Genomic DNA, 16,239 nt, shown 5'->3' with positions numbered 1-16,239 from the left:
AATGGATCATCCAGCATCAAGTACCATTTTATGCCAACCTTATTAAGGCTCAAAGTCACAAAGCTTGTAATTGATCATGTTGATGTCAGAATTTATATTTTTCATTGGATCAACACCAGATGTTGCACCACTTCCTGTTCTTCATTGCAGTTCAAAAGTTGAGTGGTTTGGTGATTAGATTTATGATGTCATCCAAAGTCTGCTATGATACTAAAGGTTGCAATACTTCCAAACTTTCAATAAGTGCGAAAATCTCTCTTGGAGGCTCTTACATGGGATGGCATAGCCTTAGTTTTCAGGAAGTCATAAAATTCGTCAGCAATATTTTAGCCATATGTTAATGAGAAAAAGTTTATCTTTTTTAAAAACCTGCCAAACAAGAGTCATCAGGAGATTATTTGATGTCAATCACTGGGTTGTCTGGTCCAGACACGATTTTTTACAGACCGCCGTCATATAGCTGGAATATTGCTGAGCGCGGCGTTAAACAACAAACAAATCAAGAAATTCAGTGTCATGAAAGTGAAAAAAGTACATGAAACAAAGGGACGTGAGGTGATACTGAAGGCAGAGAGAAACCTTTTTGCATAAATGATCCTGATTGTTCTGCTAACCTATTATGACACCGTATACGGCAACTAAAGACAACTTTACACTTGTATAAGGGTCACGCTATTTTTCAGGGCATTATGATTTGCAGAAGCCCGAGGTCTTCCATTAACTGCCCGACGAAGGACCGAGCCCTCCGTTGTGGGCTTTTTCTCTCTATTGTGTTTATCAATAAAGTCACGAACGTTGTTCCTTTAAAAAATAATGTTTTTGAAGATCACAGTTCATGATATTAAAACACACAACAGTGTCGATTAACGAATTTCTGTACCAGAATTGTCATGTGAAATATGTGAGGTGGATGTCGGAAAATCAAAAATGGCTGTTACTGACGGTATGCGGTCTCATTTGGGGTTAGTAGTTCTGCTCTCTGATTGGTCAATCTCACTTTGAAGCATAATGATTAGTTAGGCATAGTCATCAATGCAATCAAACTTTACAAAGTCACAATTCTCTTCAGTATCACAATCGGATACAATGTCTACAGTTGAAACAGACTGCGTAGGTACATTGTCATTTCTTTCGTGATGTTTTTTAGTCATATTGAACTGGAAAAAAATGTCTTATAACGACGGCCTGGTGTTTGTACAATAACGTTTGTACCTTGATACCTAGCACGTAATGGTTGACCAGGGATTGGTTATAACACTAAATAGAGAACTGAAATTTCTCTCTTGAGACTTAAGTCATGATGTACTTTCATTTTGTCCAGGTATTCCTTCAAGACATCTCAAGCAACTTCACAATATTTAGGAATCCATGCCCGAAATGATGAAACATACTCCAGCAAACTGATTTCAGGCCTACCATGAAGCCAATTCTCCTTTAATTGCTTTAACCCTCTTGGTGCCACGGGACCATATATGGTCCCTCACTTTTCACGCCCGCATAATGCCAAGGGACCATATATGGTCCCGAGAAAATGCCCTTTTTAAACCGTGAATTTAGATATCAAACACTGAGTGCACAAAGTCAAAATTATAACCATCATCACCCCAATCATCTTAGCTTTAACATCGTGCAACTCATACGGTATCCAATGCGACGGATTACGAAATATAGAGAGATTAGTAAAGTGGCTACCGCGCTTCTCGGCCTTTCTCTGCCATGTTTGAACACCAAGCGAATGACTGCGAATTTTTATATGCACCCATGTCACATACACGTAAATATTTTCAAATAAAATCCTTGTTCATAAGAAATAATATGACCAGAGTGGTCAGAAAGACATGTTTCTCACAACTGTATACTTATTCACGTAAATATACTACACCAAAATATTATGGGAACACCAAAATAGTCTGTTATAAAAAGGAACATTTAATGATATGTGATCGTATCATTACAATTGTGCATTAGCAGATTATCAAGCTTCAAAACAATAACATTTACAGGTAGGTGTCATTGAAAAGCACACACGAACAAGTCGAATATGAAATTGGTGGTCAAAATGGAAATCACAATGTCAACAGCTAATGTGTCCTCCACGTTGATTGATGCATTCGGTGCATCTTCGCCTCATGGATCTTGCAAGGGTACGAAGGGTAACCTGTGGAATCGCCTGCCATTCCATTTGGAGCCACTGAACCTGAAGAGCTGGTGCAACTCCATGATTGTCCCTGACACGTCGTTCCAGAACATCCCAAAGATGCTCAATTGGAGCCATCTGGTGAATATGCTGGTCACTTCATCACAGTCACATTGTTCTCTTGCAGGAAGTCTCTAACGACTCTAGCCCGATGTGGTCTGGCATTGTCATCTTGCAGGATTGCCCCTGGACCAATGTTGTTCAACTGTGGTAGGACAAGAGGGCGCAAAATCTCGTCACGATACCTCACTCCATTCACATTGCCTTGAACAAGATAGAGAGGTGTTCGGTGATGCAAACTGAAGCCTCCCCATACCATCACAGAGCCACCTGTTTCTTTCTCGTACAGTGGCATCATCATAACGTTCTCCAGGACGTCTCATAACCCTTACCCTTCCAGCATTATGCTCAAGACAGAAACGGGACTCGTCAATGAAGAGAACTCTGGACCATTGTTGATTATCCCATCTCAAATGTGCCCTGGCCCAGGCAAGTCTTGCAGCTCGGTGATGAGGACGAAGATGAGGACGTACAGCTGGACGACGTGACCTTAAATGAGCAGCTCTGAGGCGGTTCCTGATGGTCGATACGCTTACGTTGGTGTGTGTTGTTTGTCAGAGTTGCAGTCTCAAAGCACTGGCTTCTTCATCTGCCCTAGATGTTACTCTGGGTCTACCAGAACGCGGTCTGTCCTGCACTCTCCCTGTTGTCTGGAACCGTTTCCTCAGTCTGTGAATGACAGACGGTGACACTTGAAGACGACGTCAACATACCTTATGGATGCACCATCCTGTAGCCACGCTGTGGCCCTACTCCTGTCGTGAATGCTTAACGGTCTTCGCTGGGGCATGTTTAAGGAAATGTGTAACTTCACAGTGTCTGAAGCTTCTTTATAAAGAAAAGTTGCCACCAACTGCATGGGAATTCTGACTTTCACATGCACTAGGTTGTTGTGTTTTGGTGTTTGAATCTGACATGGCGAGGGAGTCTTTCTGCACCCAAGTCTTTTCCTGTTTTAGCATTTAATCAATTTGTTGCACAAAAAGTTGCATTTACTGAAGTTCATAAATGACCAAGCCACGTTAGGTTTTATACATGGCTATACAATTTAGGGGTGTTCCCATAATTATTGTGTGTAGTATAAATTTCTGTTCATTCCTTTACGAACAAGTTTATTTACACGTTTTGTATATATTTATCGACTATCGGTAATGGCGGACTGGTCGGTACACATGAGAAAACGACAGTGTATATTTCCATTACATTTATGACGTTCATTGAATGAAATTATAACCATCATTACTCTAATCATCTCAGCGTTAATATCGTGTAACACTTGTTTTATGCAGAGCTACGGATTGCGAAATATGGCGAGATTAGTAAAGTGGTAACCGCGCTTCTCGATCTTTTTCTGCCATGTTGAACTTCATGCGAATGAAGGCAATTTTTTATTATGCACCCATGTCACATACACATTACTATTATTATATCAGACAGACAATTTGAAAAAGAAATCTGATCGGACTGGTCAGAAAGATTTACTTATGCCAATAACTGTACAGTGGGGACAAGAGTACTAACGTTTAGTCGGCCACGGAAGTTTTTTGTTCAAGTATTGCATATGCTTATCGACTGTGTGTCATGGCGATTTAGCACGGCGCTAGAGACGAAACGACAGTGCAGATTGTCTTTTTGTTTATGATGCTGATTTACAGACAATATTCAAATCAAAGATATGGAAGATAGCTATAATCGTTTCACATTTTGTCGCAAATGAAGATTTCAAAAGTGTGGCCACGACATCTAACGTGAGTCGACGCCATATTGTAAACAAATTGTGTCAAGGTCGGTTCCACATATGTGGTATCTCGGCCCCCGTTTCTGTCGATGGTACACGCGATACAAACATAATGCAACTACTAAAAACATCAACATAACTTCTACAATGATGACAGCAATACCTTTTTTGTATTTGGGTTAACCGCTTATGGATACGCTGTGCTGTTAACTTCGATTTCGATTTGTTTTTCCTTTCATTTAAACTGTGATAATGGCGCTGTGGTTGGTTTGCTGAAATATACTGAGTCAAATTAAAAACTTCACATTTTTAAAAGTAATCCCATATATGATATACAACGGAAAAATGTATCAGAGAAGGTAATTTTTAATCATTAGTGTCCAAAGAAGGATTTTAATTAACGGTGGTAACCATAATTTGTTCCAAGTACCTACGGTATTCGGTAATAACATCAACAGTTTAAATCATAAGTCCCAAGCACGAGAATCTGATGGCATACAAGTTCAGTAGCGTGTAAGGCCACCATGTGCGTTGACAACTGCCACACAACGCCTCCGCATGGACCTTGTGATGCTTGTGAACACATGATTGGGAAGACGACGCCATTGTTGCTGCAAAATGGTGCCAAGATCTTGCAAATTCTGTGATTGGTTCTGGAGAGTGCGCAGACTTCTGCCAAGAGCATCTCAGACGGGAGACCTTGACGGCCAGTCCATGACGTTGACTCCCGCATTCTGAAGGAAATTCCATGTCAAAATTGCTGTGTGGGGTCTGGCATTGTCGTGTTGGAAGATCAAACCGGGTCAATTTGCTGCCATAAAAGGCAGAAGTTCTGGTGCCAGTACCTGGTCGCGGTAAGCAGCAGCGTTGAGTTTGCCACGGATGGCAAGAAGCCTGGAACGTGCATTGCCACAGAAAGCACCCCACACCATGACACTCCCGCCTCGAAATCTGTCAACTTCCTGTACACAACACTGGCCGTAACGTTCATGACGGCGCCTCCGCACCCTCGCCCTACCATCAACAAATTGAAGATTAAATCGGGATTCATCACCGAAGACGACTTGATTCCAATTCCTCTGAGTCCATCGTAAGTGTCGCTGTGCCCACAATTGACGTTGACGTCTGTGTAATTGAGTCTGAATCGGCCCGCAGTATGGCCGTCGTGCTTGAAGGTGAGCAGTTCTCAGACGGTTTCGAACAGTTAGCGCACTCAGTCTACCCCTAAACAGTTCATTTCTGGTTGATGTAGCCGTCAAAAATCGGTTACGGAGGTGACGTAAGACAATCTGACGATCCTCTGCATGTGACGTCACACGTGGTCGACCTGGCCGAGGGCGACCAGCGGTGGTACCCTTTGCTGTAGACGCGTCTGTAAATCATAAACAGTCCGTCGACTACAACCCATCGTCCTTGCGACTTCAGCTACGGACGTTCCCGTCTGCAACATGCCGATGGCACGTTCACGTTGCACATTTGAAAGGCGTGGCATGACAAATAGCCGTAAAGACTTTTGTTTTCTTGTGTTTTTCTTTTTTTGTTAATGACTGCTAACAAGTATGGCTAAAAACACGTGCGGTATTATGGCCACGTGACCAGTTGCACGTGAAAAAGCACTTTTGCCACTATAGTGCTGTGCACATGATTTTGATCGATTCACCTGCACAAAAACGGGTGTTATCTGAAGACAATACGTGGCCATTACTGTTTAAATCCACATTAGGGCCCACAATGATAACTGGTCAAAATGTTAAAATTTTAGGAATGTGAAGTTTTTAATTTGGTTTAGTTTATGTTCGGTGAATAATATGTGATGTGAACTAGATATAATTAAAAAAGAACGTGTATGGTCGGATTCAGGGTTTAGATGGGAAACTTAGGGCACGATTTGAGCGAAAGAAATCTTTCAGAGTTGGAAATTAAGATTGAAAATAAGAATATGACTGACTTTTTACAACGAAATATTTCACAGCGTGAATAAAGAAGAGAAATGTTTTTTTTAAAACTATAATATTTTCTATTCATTAAGTCAAGTGAAAATGATTGATGGTATTGGTTGAATCATGGATTACGACGGTTAAAAGAATAATTTCTAAAGCCTTATCTAACAAGGAATGTGCTGTGTCTGTACGATATGAGCGAAGGAAATCTTTCAGAGTTGGAAATTAAGATTGAAAATAAGAATAAGACTGACTTTTTTACAACAAAATATATCATGGCGTGAATAAAGTACAGAAATATTTTTTTTTAAATATACTATTTTTTAAACTATACTATTTTTTATTTATTAATTCTAGTGAAAATGATTGATGGTATTGGTTGAATCATGGATTACGACGGTTAAAAGAATCATTTCTAAAGCCTTATCCAACTAGGAATGTGCTGTGTCTGTAGCCACGATTCAACTGTGAGAGAGCGACATTCGTCTCAACATAATACCTGTTAAGATAAACTAACGATATCTAAGAACAATAAGCAATGAGGACAAAACAAATCAGAGAGTGATAAACAGCATATTTTATCCATGTAAACAATCGTTCACAGAGAATCAGAAACAAATGACTTTTCAACTATAAAACATAGCATATTTCAACGTATGACATAATCTTATATCGACACCACCTCCACCCTCATGTAGCGTATTGATGTGATAATTTAATGGTGTCGTTTTCCGCTCCTTAGGACTCCTTAGGACCTTCGGCTTTCGCGTAACCATTCAAGCAATTTCTGCTATCATTACATGAAAGTATTTTATTCGTGTAAACAACTACAACTCTGTGCGCACGCTATATTCTATGACATGTATGTTTTCATTGATGAAGGTAGTAAACTTCGAGTACTTTCTTCTTCTTTTCATCGTCTTTTAGTCCATTGTTGATAACCTAAATATGTAATTATAAATTGTTCGTGGAGATCATTCAGACAGTGTTCGTTTATTCATTGTCCGTTCATTCATGGTTCTGATTTGTGCACGGATGAAAGGTTTCAGACGTAACATCATTTTCCATTCGCCCTGAGTAAGCGTTATACCTTTTGTTGTTGGTTTTTCATTCAGAAACTGTCTCACGTCAAGTACGGTGCGATTTTCGCTACGACAAACGACAGCTCGTGTTGAATAGGATAAGACAAACTATGTGTTCGAGCACTGTGAATAAGAGTTGATCGTCTGCAGACTGAGGGTTGGTTTAATAGGTGGGTCGTCAAAAAATAGTTCACTATCTATTTGCTGTGAAGTTTTATTTTTCCAATTCGAAATAGTAACCGCATTAACGATGGTCAAAATGGTGATTGCTAACATCAGTAAACCAACCAGTGTTCCGACTAGAGCGTCCTCCCTGTGAAAGGGTCTGATACATATGCCTCTTTTGCGTTCGTCAGCGACTTGGCGAGTAACGTCAGATCTCACCAATAAATCTCGGGCGCACTTTCCATCGGGAGATGACATGTTGTACAATTTTCGTTCAGTTACAAAAACAGGAAGTCAACATGAATCTGAACAGAAGACGGTGAATATTGCTTCCATACTAAGCCAAGAACCAAACTGGACTGATCGTTAACTTTTAATCATAGTATATTTCAATGTTCGACCGTCGCAGTAGTATGTTTACTTCGAAACGAGACGAAAAAGTCGATTCTACCTCGGCGATTGAATACGTACTTAACGACCCATCAGCTGTATAGCGTGAGCGTTCAAGTGATGTTCAACAACGAACAAGCTGCTTTTTAATGAAAAAACGTGTACACGCACACTGTAACAGGAAATATAAAATAATCCAAAGATGTGAAAGAAAAATATTGCTTCTACTCCCAAGCGCGAATCAGTGATTGAATAACGAGAGAGGCTTGTCGACGTTTAAATATGGCATAATAGATAAAGTCGATGATTCCCCGAGAGGTCGTGGAAAATGTCCGCAACTGTGGCTTGACTATCGCGGCAAAAAGGAGTTACAAACGAGGTCATGTTTTGACTGATTGTCTGATCACAAGATACTGTTTAAGGGGGTGATGGGAGAGAAAGGGACGAACCCAAGGACGCTGTGTACACTTATGTGTAGGGGGTGTATCTAGGCTAACAGTCAAGACAATGATGCTTTACCGTAACGTAGGAGAGATTCAGCCTTATGGTCGTTGAGATAGGGGTCAGTGTTGCATGTGATGGAAAAGGAAGATGATAGACAAATACTTAGATAACAGCTCGATCTCTTCATCAGCTTATGACGAGGTTTACGTTTTCTTCAAGCACATAGCTTTTGTTGAATATATCTGTGTAATGAAACTGGGGATACACATTCGCGATTTTCTATAATAAATCAGGTGCATTAGAACATTGTAGACACTCCAGACATTCTACAACATAAAAGACCAGACGTGATATAACATTTCAGACGTTCCATACCCATTCTCAACATTCCGAGCATAACAGAGCAGACGTACCATACGATTCTAGACATTCTACAACATTCCAGACATGCCAATACTCATTCTCAACATTCCATAACAGAGCAGACGTACCATACGATTCCAGACATTCAACAGCATTCCAGACATTCCATAATAGACCAGACGTGCCATACCATTCCCCACATTCCAGACATTCCTATTACCACAAAGGGAGGGTTTGGGCCTTGTTCTGACCATATACTAGTTTTCTTACTACTTTAAAGTAGAGGATTTTTTTTTATAAAACTATACTATTTTTTATTCACTTATTCTAGTGAAAATGATTGATGGTATTGGTTGAATCAGATGAAAGGTACGTCTGTATTTTGTAAGACAAAGCAATAAATATATATTTCCTCGCAGTCGACTGTGATGATCAAATGGTGAATGAACTCGTACATTCTCCTCTTTGTCTCGATGACGACATACTAGTATTCATTGAGTAGCTATATCAAGAGATCGAGGTCTGTTTCATTCTTTCACGATAGGGTGACATTCAATTTGTTGACGATCATTCTAGTATACATCTAAAGGTATCTACCCCGACTACATACCACAAAGCTGGCATTCCTCAAAAATTCCAAACAGCTGGCATTCCTAAAGAATTCCTCAACTATGACATTTTTAACAAAGGCCGCATTCTTCACATTCTTAACATTCATGCATAATGACGCCGTTCTTATTGTGACGTCATGCATGTCTATTAGCATAACATTAGGCTCATGAATATTCATAGGGCACCTTCCACGGAAGGTGCTTGAGGTATTACTTTTATACTACTGGTCGGTGATTTCCCGCCGCTGTGAATTTGTCGTCTGGACAGGTGCGCGTCATTTGACCTCGCGTGTTGTGACGTGGATGACGTCACATGAAACAGCTGATCTAATGTTGTGGTAGTATAATAGATACACCTGGTTTCATTTTCCAAATACCAATATTCTCTTTGACTGAACTAGAAAGCATATCTAGTACATCACGATTGGAAAATGTCTACGGCGACCGACGAGTGAATGAGGCCGCTTATCATTTGACTAACAGTGTTAGAATATTTGGCGCAGTTTTCTAATTTTGGTATGTTGACATGTGCTTTTCATATCGGTTTGAAGGCTTGATATTCCCAAAAAATAATTGAGTAAGGGAATGTATTTTTTACAGTGAGAAAGCTGTCAAAATTGATCCAATATTTAACAACCTAGATTTTTAATATTTTAGCTTCATCTATTAGAATCTCGAATGGTTCAATTTATAACATCAACAGTAAAAGTACTTAGATCTACTCACAATATATAGATAATCGATTTCTGAAAGACAAAATGTTTTCAGTGTAAATGTGATTTCGTTTTGATGTTTTATATAGTTTTATTTATGTCTTTTTTCACTCTGCATTATCTAAATTACCAGACTTCGATCAGTGACATAGTAGTAATTACTTTGTTTTGTATCCTAAGTATGAAATAGAATTTTTTTTAAAATATATATTTGTCTGAGAGCAAAATCAATGCATTCTTGTGGTTCTTTTTTCACCATTTTAATTTGTATATCTTCCCTCCAAGCTGTAGTTTAGCTAGGCCAAAATTAAGAAAAAAGGAAAGACATAATAACTGAAAAACATTTATATTAAACATTTTGCTGGCTAAATTTTCGAAGTTCAATACCAAGAATGTATTTTTCCCTTTATGACAAATAATTCCATTACTTTCATTGACCTACGATCATGATCTATTTCAAACTTTTCCTTTAGTAGAATAGGATGGAATGGGAAACAAGTAGAAATAAACTATGTCCTTGAATGTACGTGTACATACCTAGCTAGGTGTAAATACACTTCTAAAGTCGTATTTATAAATGAAATGAATAAATGAAAGAAAAAGTGGTATTTCATGGACTGGCCATACAAGTATATTAGCAAAGGTCTAAGTAAGGCAGCCAAGTGCGAAATACTAGCTGAGACGAGGATGTATGTTTTCTGGTGGTCATAGTGAAACAATGACATATGGCGCCCGAGTTGCGAGTGATCGAAAATAGGTTTGTTGAATAGATTTGCTGCCCATGAAAACGTTTCAACAATTTCGATTGAATCTACATGTACTTACTCTTGGGTGGTATAATGTTTGTATAATTTTGTTAATTATTAAGAAATAATAAAGATGCCCGATATTTAGCCCGAGTATTGTTATGGCTGTTTAGCGATCTTTCACATTTTTTCCTTTGAAAATGTATGATGTCAATTACCCCAAAGTTGTTTTTATCACTGATAAAAGAGCACGGTCACTGAAACATACCTTGACGAAACCGGGATTTCTTCAAGATATACACTCCAAACTGTCATTCGTATTGTGACATAATATTTAAAACAGTCTGCGTATGAATTAATCACGACTACTTCCGTCAATTTTGTTTTGACGTAAAAAACACGCACAATTTCATCGGGATTTTTTATCGGAAAAATATAACTCACGGAAGATTCGCAGTGAATGTGTACTTCAACATAAATGTCATATGTCTATCACTGTTAGGTCATGTACTTGCCAATGATATGAATTATTGGACATTTAGATTTCAAACAATAGTCCATGAGCCAGAGAAAATTTGACTACCAAACGGAGGGACAAATTACCAATATGATTTTCAGCTAGCTTGATGTCTCAACTGTATAATTTCATGTGATGGACATTTCAGATGCCCAGCTAAATACGATTTTGGCGGCCATTTTCCAAGATGGCGGCCATTTTTTACTTTTTCTACAGATTTCAGAAATAAGCTTATAACACAGAATTTATTAATTTCAGACAACTTTTATTTACTGATATTGTTTCAGCACTACATTGCACACATTCTGTTATGCTTTTTGTATATCATTGAGTTATAAATTTTGAGTTAATGATGAAATTATATAAGAAATGACCCTTTTTTAACATTTTACTTACATCTTTTCTTTCCAATGCAACGTTGTTGAGTAATAATTGACAACTTATGATAGATAAAAATTGTCTAATGTATTTTCATATATAAAATACCATTTGGAAGTTAAAACACGCTAGTGCATAAACATAAGCAGCCATTTTTAAATATAGTGCACTTTTTCACAGATAATTAAAAAATTAAGAAAGTCGTACATATTGCAACCAAAACTTATTTTTATATTTCCTAGCTAAATTTCCAAGAATCTTAAGTGTTTAAAGTTAAAATGTACACATTGTGATATTACATTTATATGTGTTTAATAATAACATCAAATGTATACATATAAACAAAATTCCACTTTCATTCCCACATGACCCTTCTGCAATTAAATATAACTTGTTCATAATTCAAAAGCCACCACTGTCCTTCTACTTCACAAATCTTCTACTTCTTAAAAATCAGCATCTAATAATATCAACTCACCATATTAAAGAGGAGACTGTTTGCTGGAGTTTTATGCCATTGACATTAACATTGTGGCCAGTACTTGTAACAGTTTCAAGAAAATGTCTATAAATATAATAGACATTTCAACAATGAGGATGTCTTATATCCTGTCCCAAAACCTGCTGTGTGATACACATCCAACTGTCAATTCAGTCATCTTCATCGCTTGAGTCTTCTGCATCTTGATCTCTTCATCATTGTCATCCATGTTGGAGCAGGGTGACAACTTGCAGGCAGAGGTACATTTAAGACCATTTAATGTACATGTGCACTCACGTGGTCGACAAGTACGAGAACATCTGCATGACATCAAACCAAGGACCACTTCTGGATTGCCAGATTTCCTGTGTCGTTTATTTCCCAACCATGGCCTGCAGAGGGATCTGGTAAGTGTGGAGAATTTTCAAGGCTCCTCCTCCAAACTGCTGACTGGTAATTAGCACGGAGGGTGTGCTGGAGAAGCGCATCTTTACATGGTGGGAGCTGTCCAGATTCAACATCCCCGCCTCTACCTCGAAATATCTGGTAACGCAGCTCATTGACCTTGTTTACCTTTGTGTTGCTGCAACATAGCTGACAGGTAAAGGAGTGGATGATCTTAAACACTTCAGGAGAAAGATGCCACTCAGTACCAAGATCTCCAAAAGCCTTTCTGAAAGTTTCATCTCTTAGAAGCAGTTTTAGAGCCCTCAGCTTGCCGTGGCCAGCCAATGCACTCAGAGAGTCACATTCAGTCCATGCATGTAGCCCCAATAATGCTGTGTAAGCTTCACTCCCTAAAGCTTCAGCATGTTTTGTTATGTCCACAAGCCTCAAACGAGCTTTTGTACCTCGTCTGATAATGATTCTGCTGTTGATCTTTGTGCTGAGGACAAGACAGATAACTAGCACATCTGTGTCATCTGTGACAAGAACCAGGTCTGAATGCACATATTTCCATGTGTAACAAACATAGTTTTGTTACCGAGCTGTCCACATCGCCTTAGCTCTTTCCAACTCTGTGCCAGAAATCTAGTGAGGTTGTTCTTACTCTCGGTACATGCAAGAAGTCGTCTCCAGTTTTTCAGTTTGTGTCCTTCTCTTATCTGCGTGAAGATAATGCCTTCAGTTGAACCTCGATTCAGATGCTCAGCTGACTTTATTGACTGTTCCCTGTACATGGAACACTGCTTCAATGGATATGCAAACAAAATCTGAGTCTTCAGAAAGCGGGTTTGTCCAGTTCTCTAATGTATCAACTAATGATCTGATGTCAGATTCATCTCTACGAATGCGTGGCCTGTCCAGGTCTGAATGGCTAAGGGAAGGTGACTGCACTGAAATTTGTTCACGTAGTTGTCTCAATGCAGCTGCTCTGTGTTCAGCAGTGAGATAGTAGCGTGACACGGTCCCTGGCTTGAGACTGAACCCTCGTGTCCCACCAGCAGTTTGGGTGTCTTTGTTTACAGTTTCTTCTGTGGTCTGATCAACTGCAATACTGCCAAAGGGATTCATTTTCCTCAGTTGAACAGAGAAACACTTGTTGCGAAAGTGCTCATACATCCAGGGCTTGTCTCCTTTAACCGAGTATCTGAGCAAAGTACACAGGAAGTAACCATGCATAGTTGTTTTTGTTCATTGCAAAGCACCAAGGTATGACATTTCTGATGCAAGCAAGATGAAGATGCCAGTCTTCTTCTCTGTCAGCACGAAGTAGGCGAAGCAGAACATCCACCATGTCAACGTAAGTCATCCAAAAGGCTGAGAGTTGACCTCTTTCATGGCACAAGACATTTAGGTGACTGTTGAACATTTCAGAAATTTTCTTGTATGATTCATCCCTCAATACATCATCATGTGATTCATGACAAATGGTCTGATGAAGCTGGCCTATTTGGATTTTCGCATCACACAGCTTTGCTAGGCTTTCAGGACGATGGATGTCAAGCCATTCCATAAATCCATTCCATGCTAGCCTCATCAATGCTTCATATACCAGCTTATGCAAACGGACTGCTCGATTATACTGTTTTCCCCCCAGTACCTAACTGATAGATCCTTCAGCAATGACTCCGGATTCTACTGCAAGGTCACGAAGTCCCGCATCACCAAACCTTTTTCCAATTGCTGACATGAAATTGCAAATTGTGTGAAAGTTTCCCATCATCAATACAATACCTTTAAACTTGTCAGGATCTTTCCACACGATTTCTGTAGCTTTTGAATACAGTGCCTGGTCGAAAACAACTGCAATATTCTGAAGCTGTAGATATGATTGTGCAGCAAGAGATTGATGCAGAGTTTCTTGGACAGTTGCCATTTCTGTTGCTGGAGCATTAATTGTGTGCAAGTAACCAACTGTATCAGCAAATACCTCCATGTCATCTCTTATCAGTATGTTATATCCTGTCCAAGAACTTATTGTCTGATTTGATGGATCATGCATTCTGACAAGAATCCAGAGTGAGTGTTGCTGGTGTGCACTTGCTTTTGCGACTTCAAATTCAGTAGAAAGGTCAGCTGGCACAATTGGGGGTGGACCTTCCCTTTTCCCCACAGTGTAGATAGGAAATAGTTGACCAGAAGGCTCAATTGTGGCATACATGTCAGAGAAGTTGGCTGAACTATTATGCCATTGACACAATGTGATGTCCCTGATCCACTTAGTACTTCCTCTTGTCTGTCAATGTTGTCAAAAGCAAGTACAGTTGGAACAGACTGATGGATGCTTGCTGGAAGAGGTACTTCATCAATGTTTACATGTTCCATCTTGTCAATATCCAGCGCAGCATCAACGTCCTCCAAGGTTGAGTATGAACAAGAGTGTCCCAAGTGATTTAAAGTTTTGATCAGCTCAACATTACCTGTCAGAGTTTTTATTACCCATGGAAGAAGAATGTGCTTTGGCGTTATTACTTTGCCAACAGTAACAGCAGCAACAATGTCCTGGGCAATGGACCATGAAAGTCTGCTAATGCGAGTTGAGGGTGTCTCTTTGCCACCAAGTAAGAGATTCAGAAACCTTATGACACTACTGGGTAAAGAAGAATATGTGGAATTCAATTCTTCAGGATGTGGAGGCCAAGGCTGTTCTTTGATTTCACTCTTTTTTTGTCCACGTAAGAACATCGCTGTATCACTGACTAATGTTTCATATTTATCATCTGACTTTGCATTCAGTTTGTCCTTCAATGAAACATAATCAGCAGCTATAGTTTCAAGCAACAAGTTGTCAGGTCTGATGTATACCCTCCGTCCAACAGTGAAAAAATGCAAATATTCTTTAAATTCAGCCTCAAGTTTCCCACGAAGATGATATCGAAAGGACAAGTCATTGCATCAATTTTATTTAAACACAGATGCATTGTATTTATCCATTAACTGACAACAGACAGTAGTTTTAGATGTTATTGGGGAATCATATTTTTCGTTACACAATTTTAGTTCTCATTGTGAGTAATTAAACTTCATATGAAAGAAAATATTGTTCTTTTTTTTCTTGCAGGGTTTTAAATAGATAATGTTTATTTTAACTATGGTAATATCTGCAAAATTTATTTGTTTTTTGTATTAAACTGAAATGCAGAGATTTCATCAAACACGGGGTTAGCACTCGGGCATTTGTGTGTAAATTTGGAGAACATTTTGAGCAAGGAAAACAAGCTTTGCAGTGCAAGAAAACAATGTAATTTCTGTGATCACTTATTATTACAAATACAACAAATAGCTGTTATCAATCACAAAAGTTTAATGCTATGTAAAGTCATAACACTGAAGTATACAATTCTTAATGTCTTTGCATTATGAAAAATAATTTTTTTATAGATTTTTTAATATAATTTGATAACAGAGAAACATTTATTGCACAAAACCATACAAACTGTATATCAAAATGTGTGGAATTTAGTGCCTGACACATTTCATTACACAAACGTTGCCTAGGAATTGTAAATTCTGTTTTTCATGCTTATTTCTGAAATTTGGAGCAAATTGGAAAAAAATGGCGGCTATCTTGAAAATGGCGGCCAAAATGATATTTAGCTGGACATTTGAGATGTCCATCATGTGATTTCATGAAGTGTGGACATCAGGCTATCTGAAAACCACAATGGAAATTTGTCCCTCCATTTGGTAGTCAAACATAAAAATCAGGGGTCTGGCTCATGGACTACAAGGGCTCTTACTTGACTTTGCTTGCCATATTCGGGTGCATCCATATTAAGATTAATGTAGAAAAGTAGGAAACTTATAATACCAGTACTTTTATCGATGGCTAGGCAGTGCATAGATTTTTGTATTTGGTGACTTTAGATACTGATGGAAAGACAATCAACAAAAGTTGCATGTTATACAATTTGGTTACACTGTGTGAAGAAATAAAGACGTTGTAACACCTTTGATACAATGTATACGC

The 16,239-nt window shown here is 38.8% G+C and overlaps 1 protein-coding gene across 2 annotated transcripts in view; it reads right to left on the bottom strand.

Annotated features, from left to right (window-relative positions):
* The window catches only part of LOC124118011 (hemicentin-1-like), a 208,306-nt gene that overhangs the window by 166,660 nt on the left and 25,407 nt on the right, over positions 1-16,239 (bottom strand). The gene's annotated exons all lie outside the window — the stretch shown is intronic.

Source organism: Haliotis rufescens, unplaced genomic scaffold (genome assembly GCF_023055435.1).
Source record: "Haliotis rufescens isolate VD_foot unplaced genomic scaffold, xgHalRufe1.0.p SCAF_10, whole genome shotgun sequence".
NCBI classification, from domain to species: Eukaryota; Metazoa; Mollusca; class Gastropoda; order Lepetellida; family Haliotidae; genus Haliotis; species Haliotis rufescens.
This window is presented reverse-complemented; position numbering and strand designations above follow the sequence as displayed.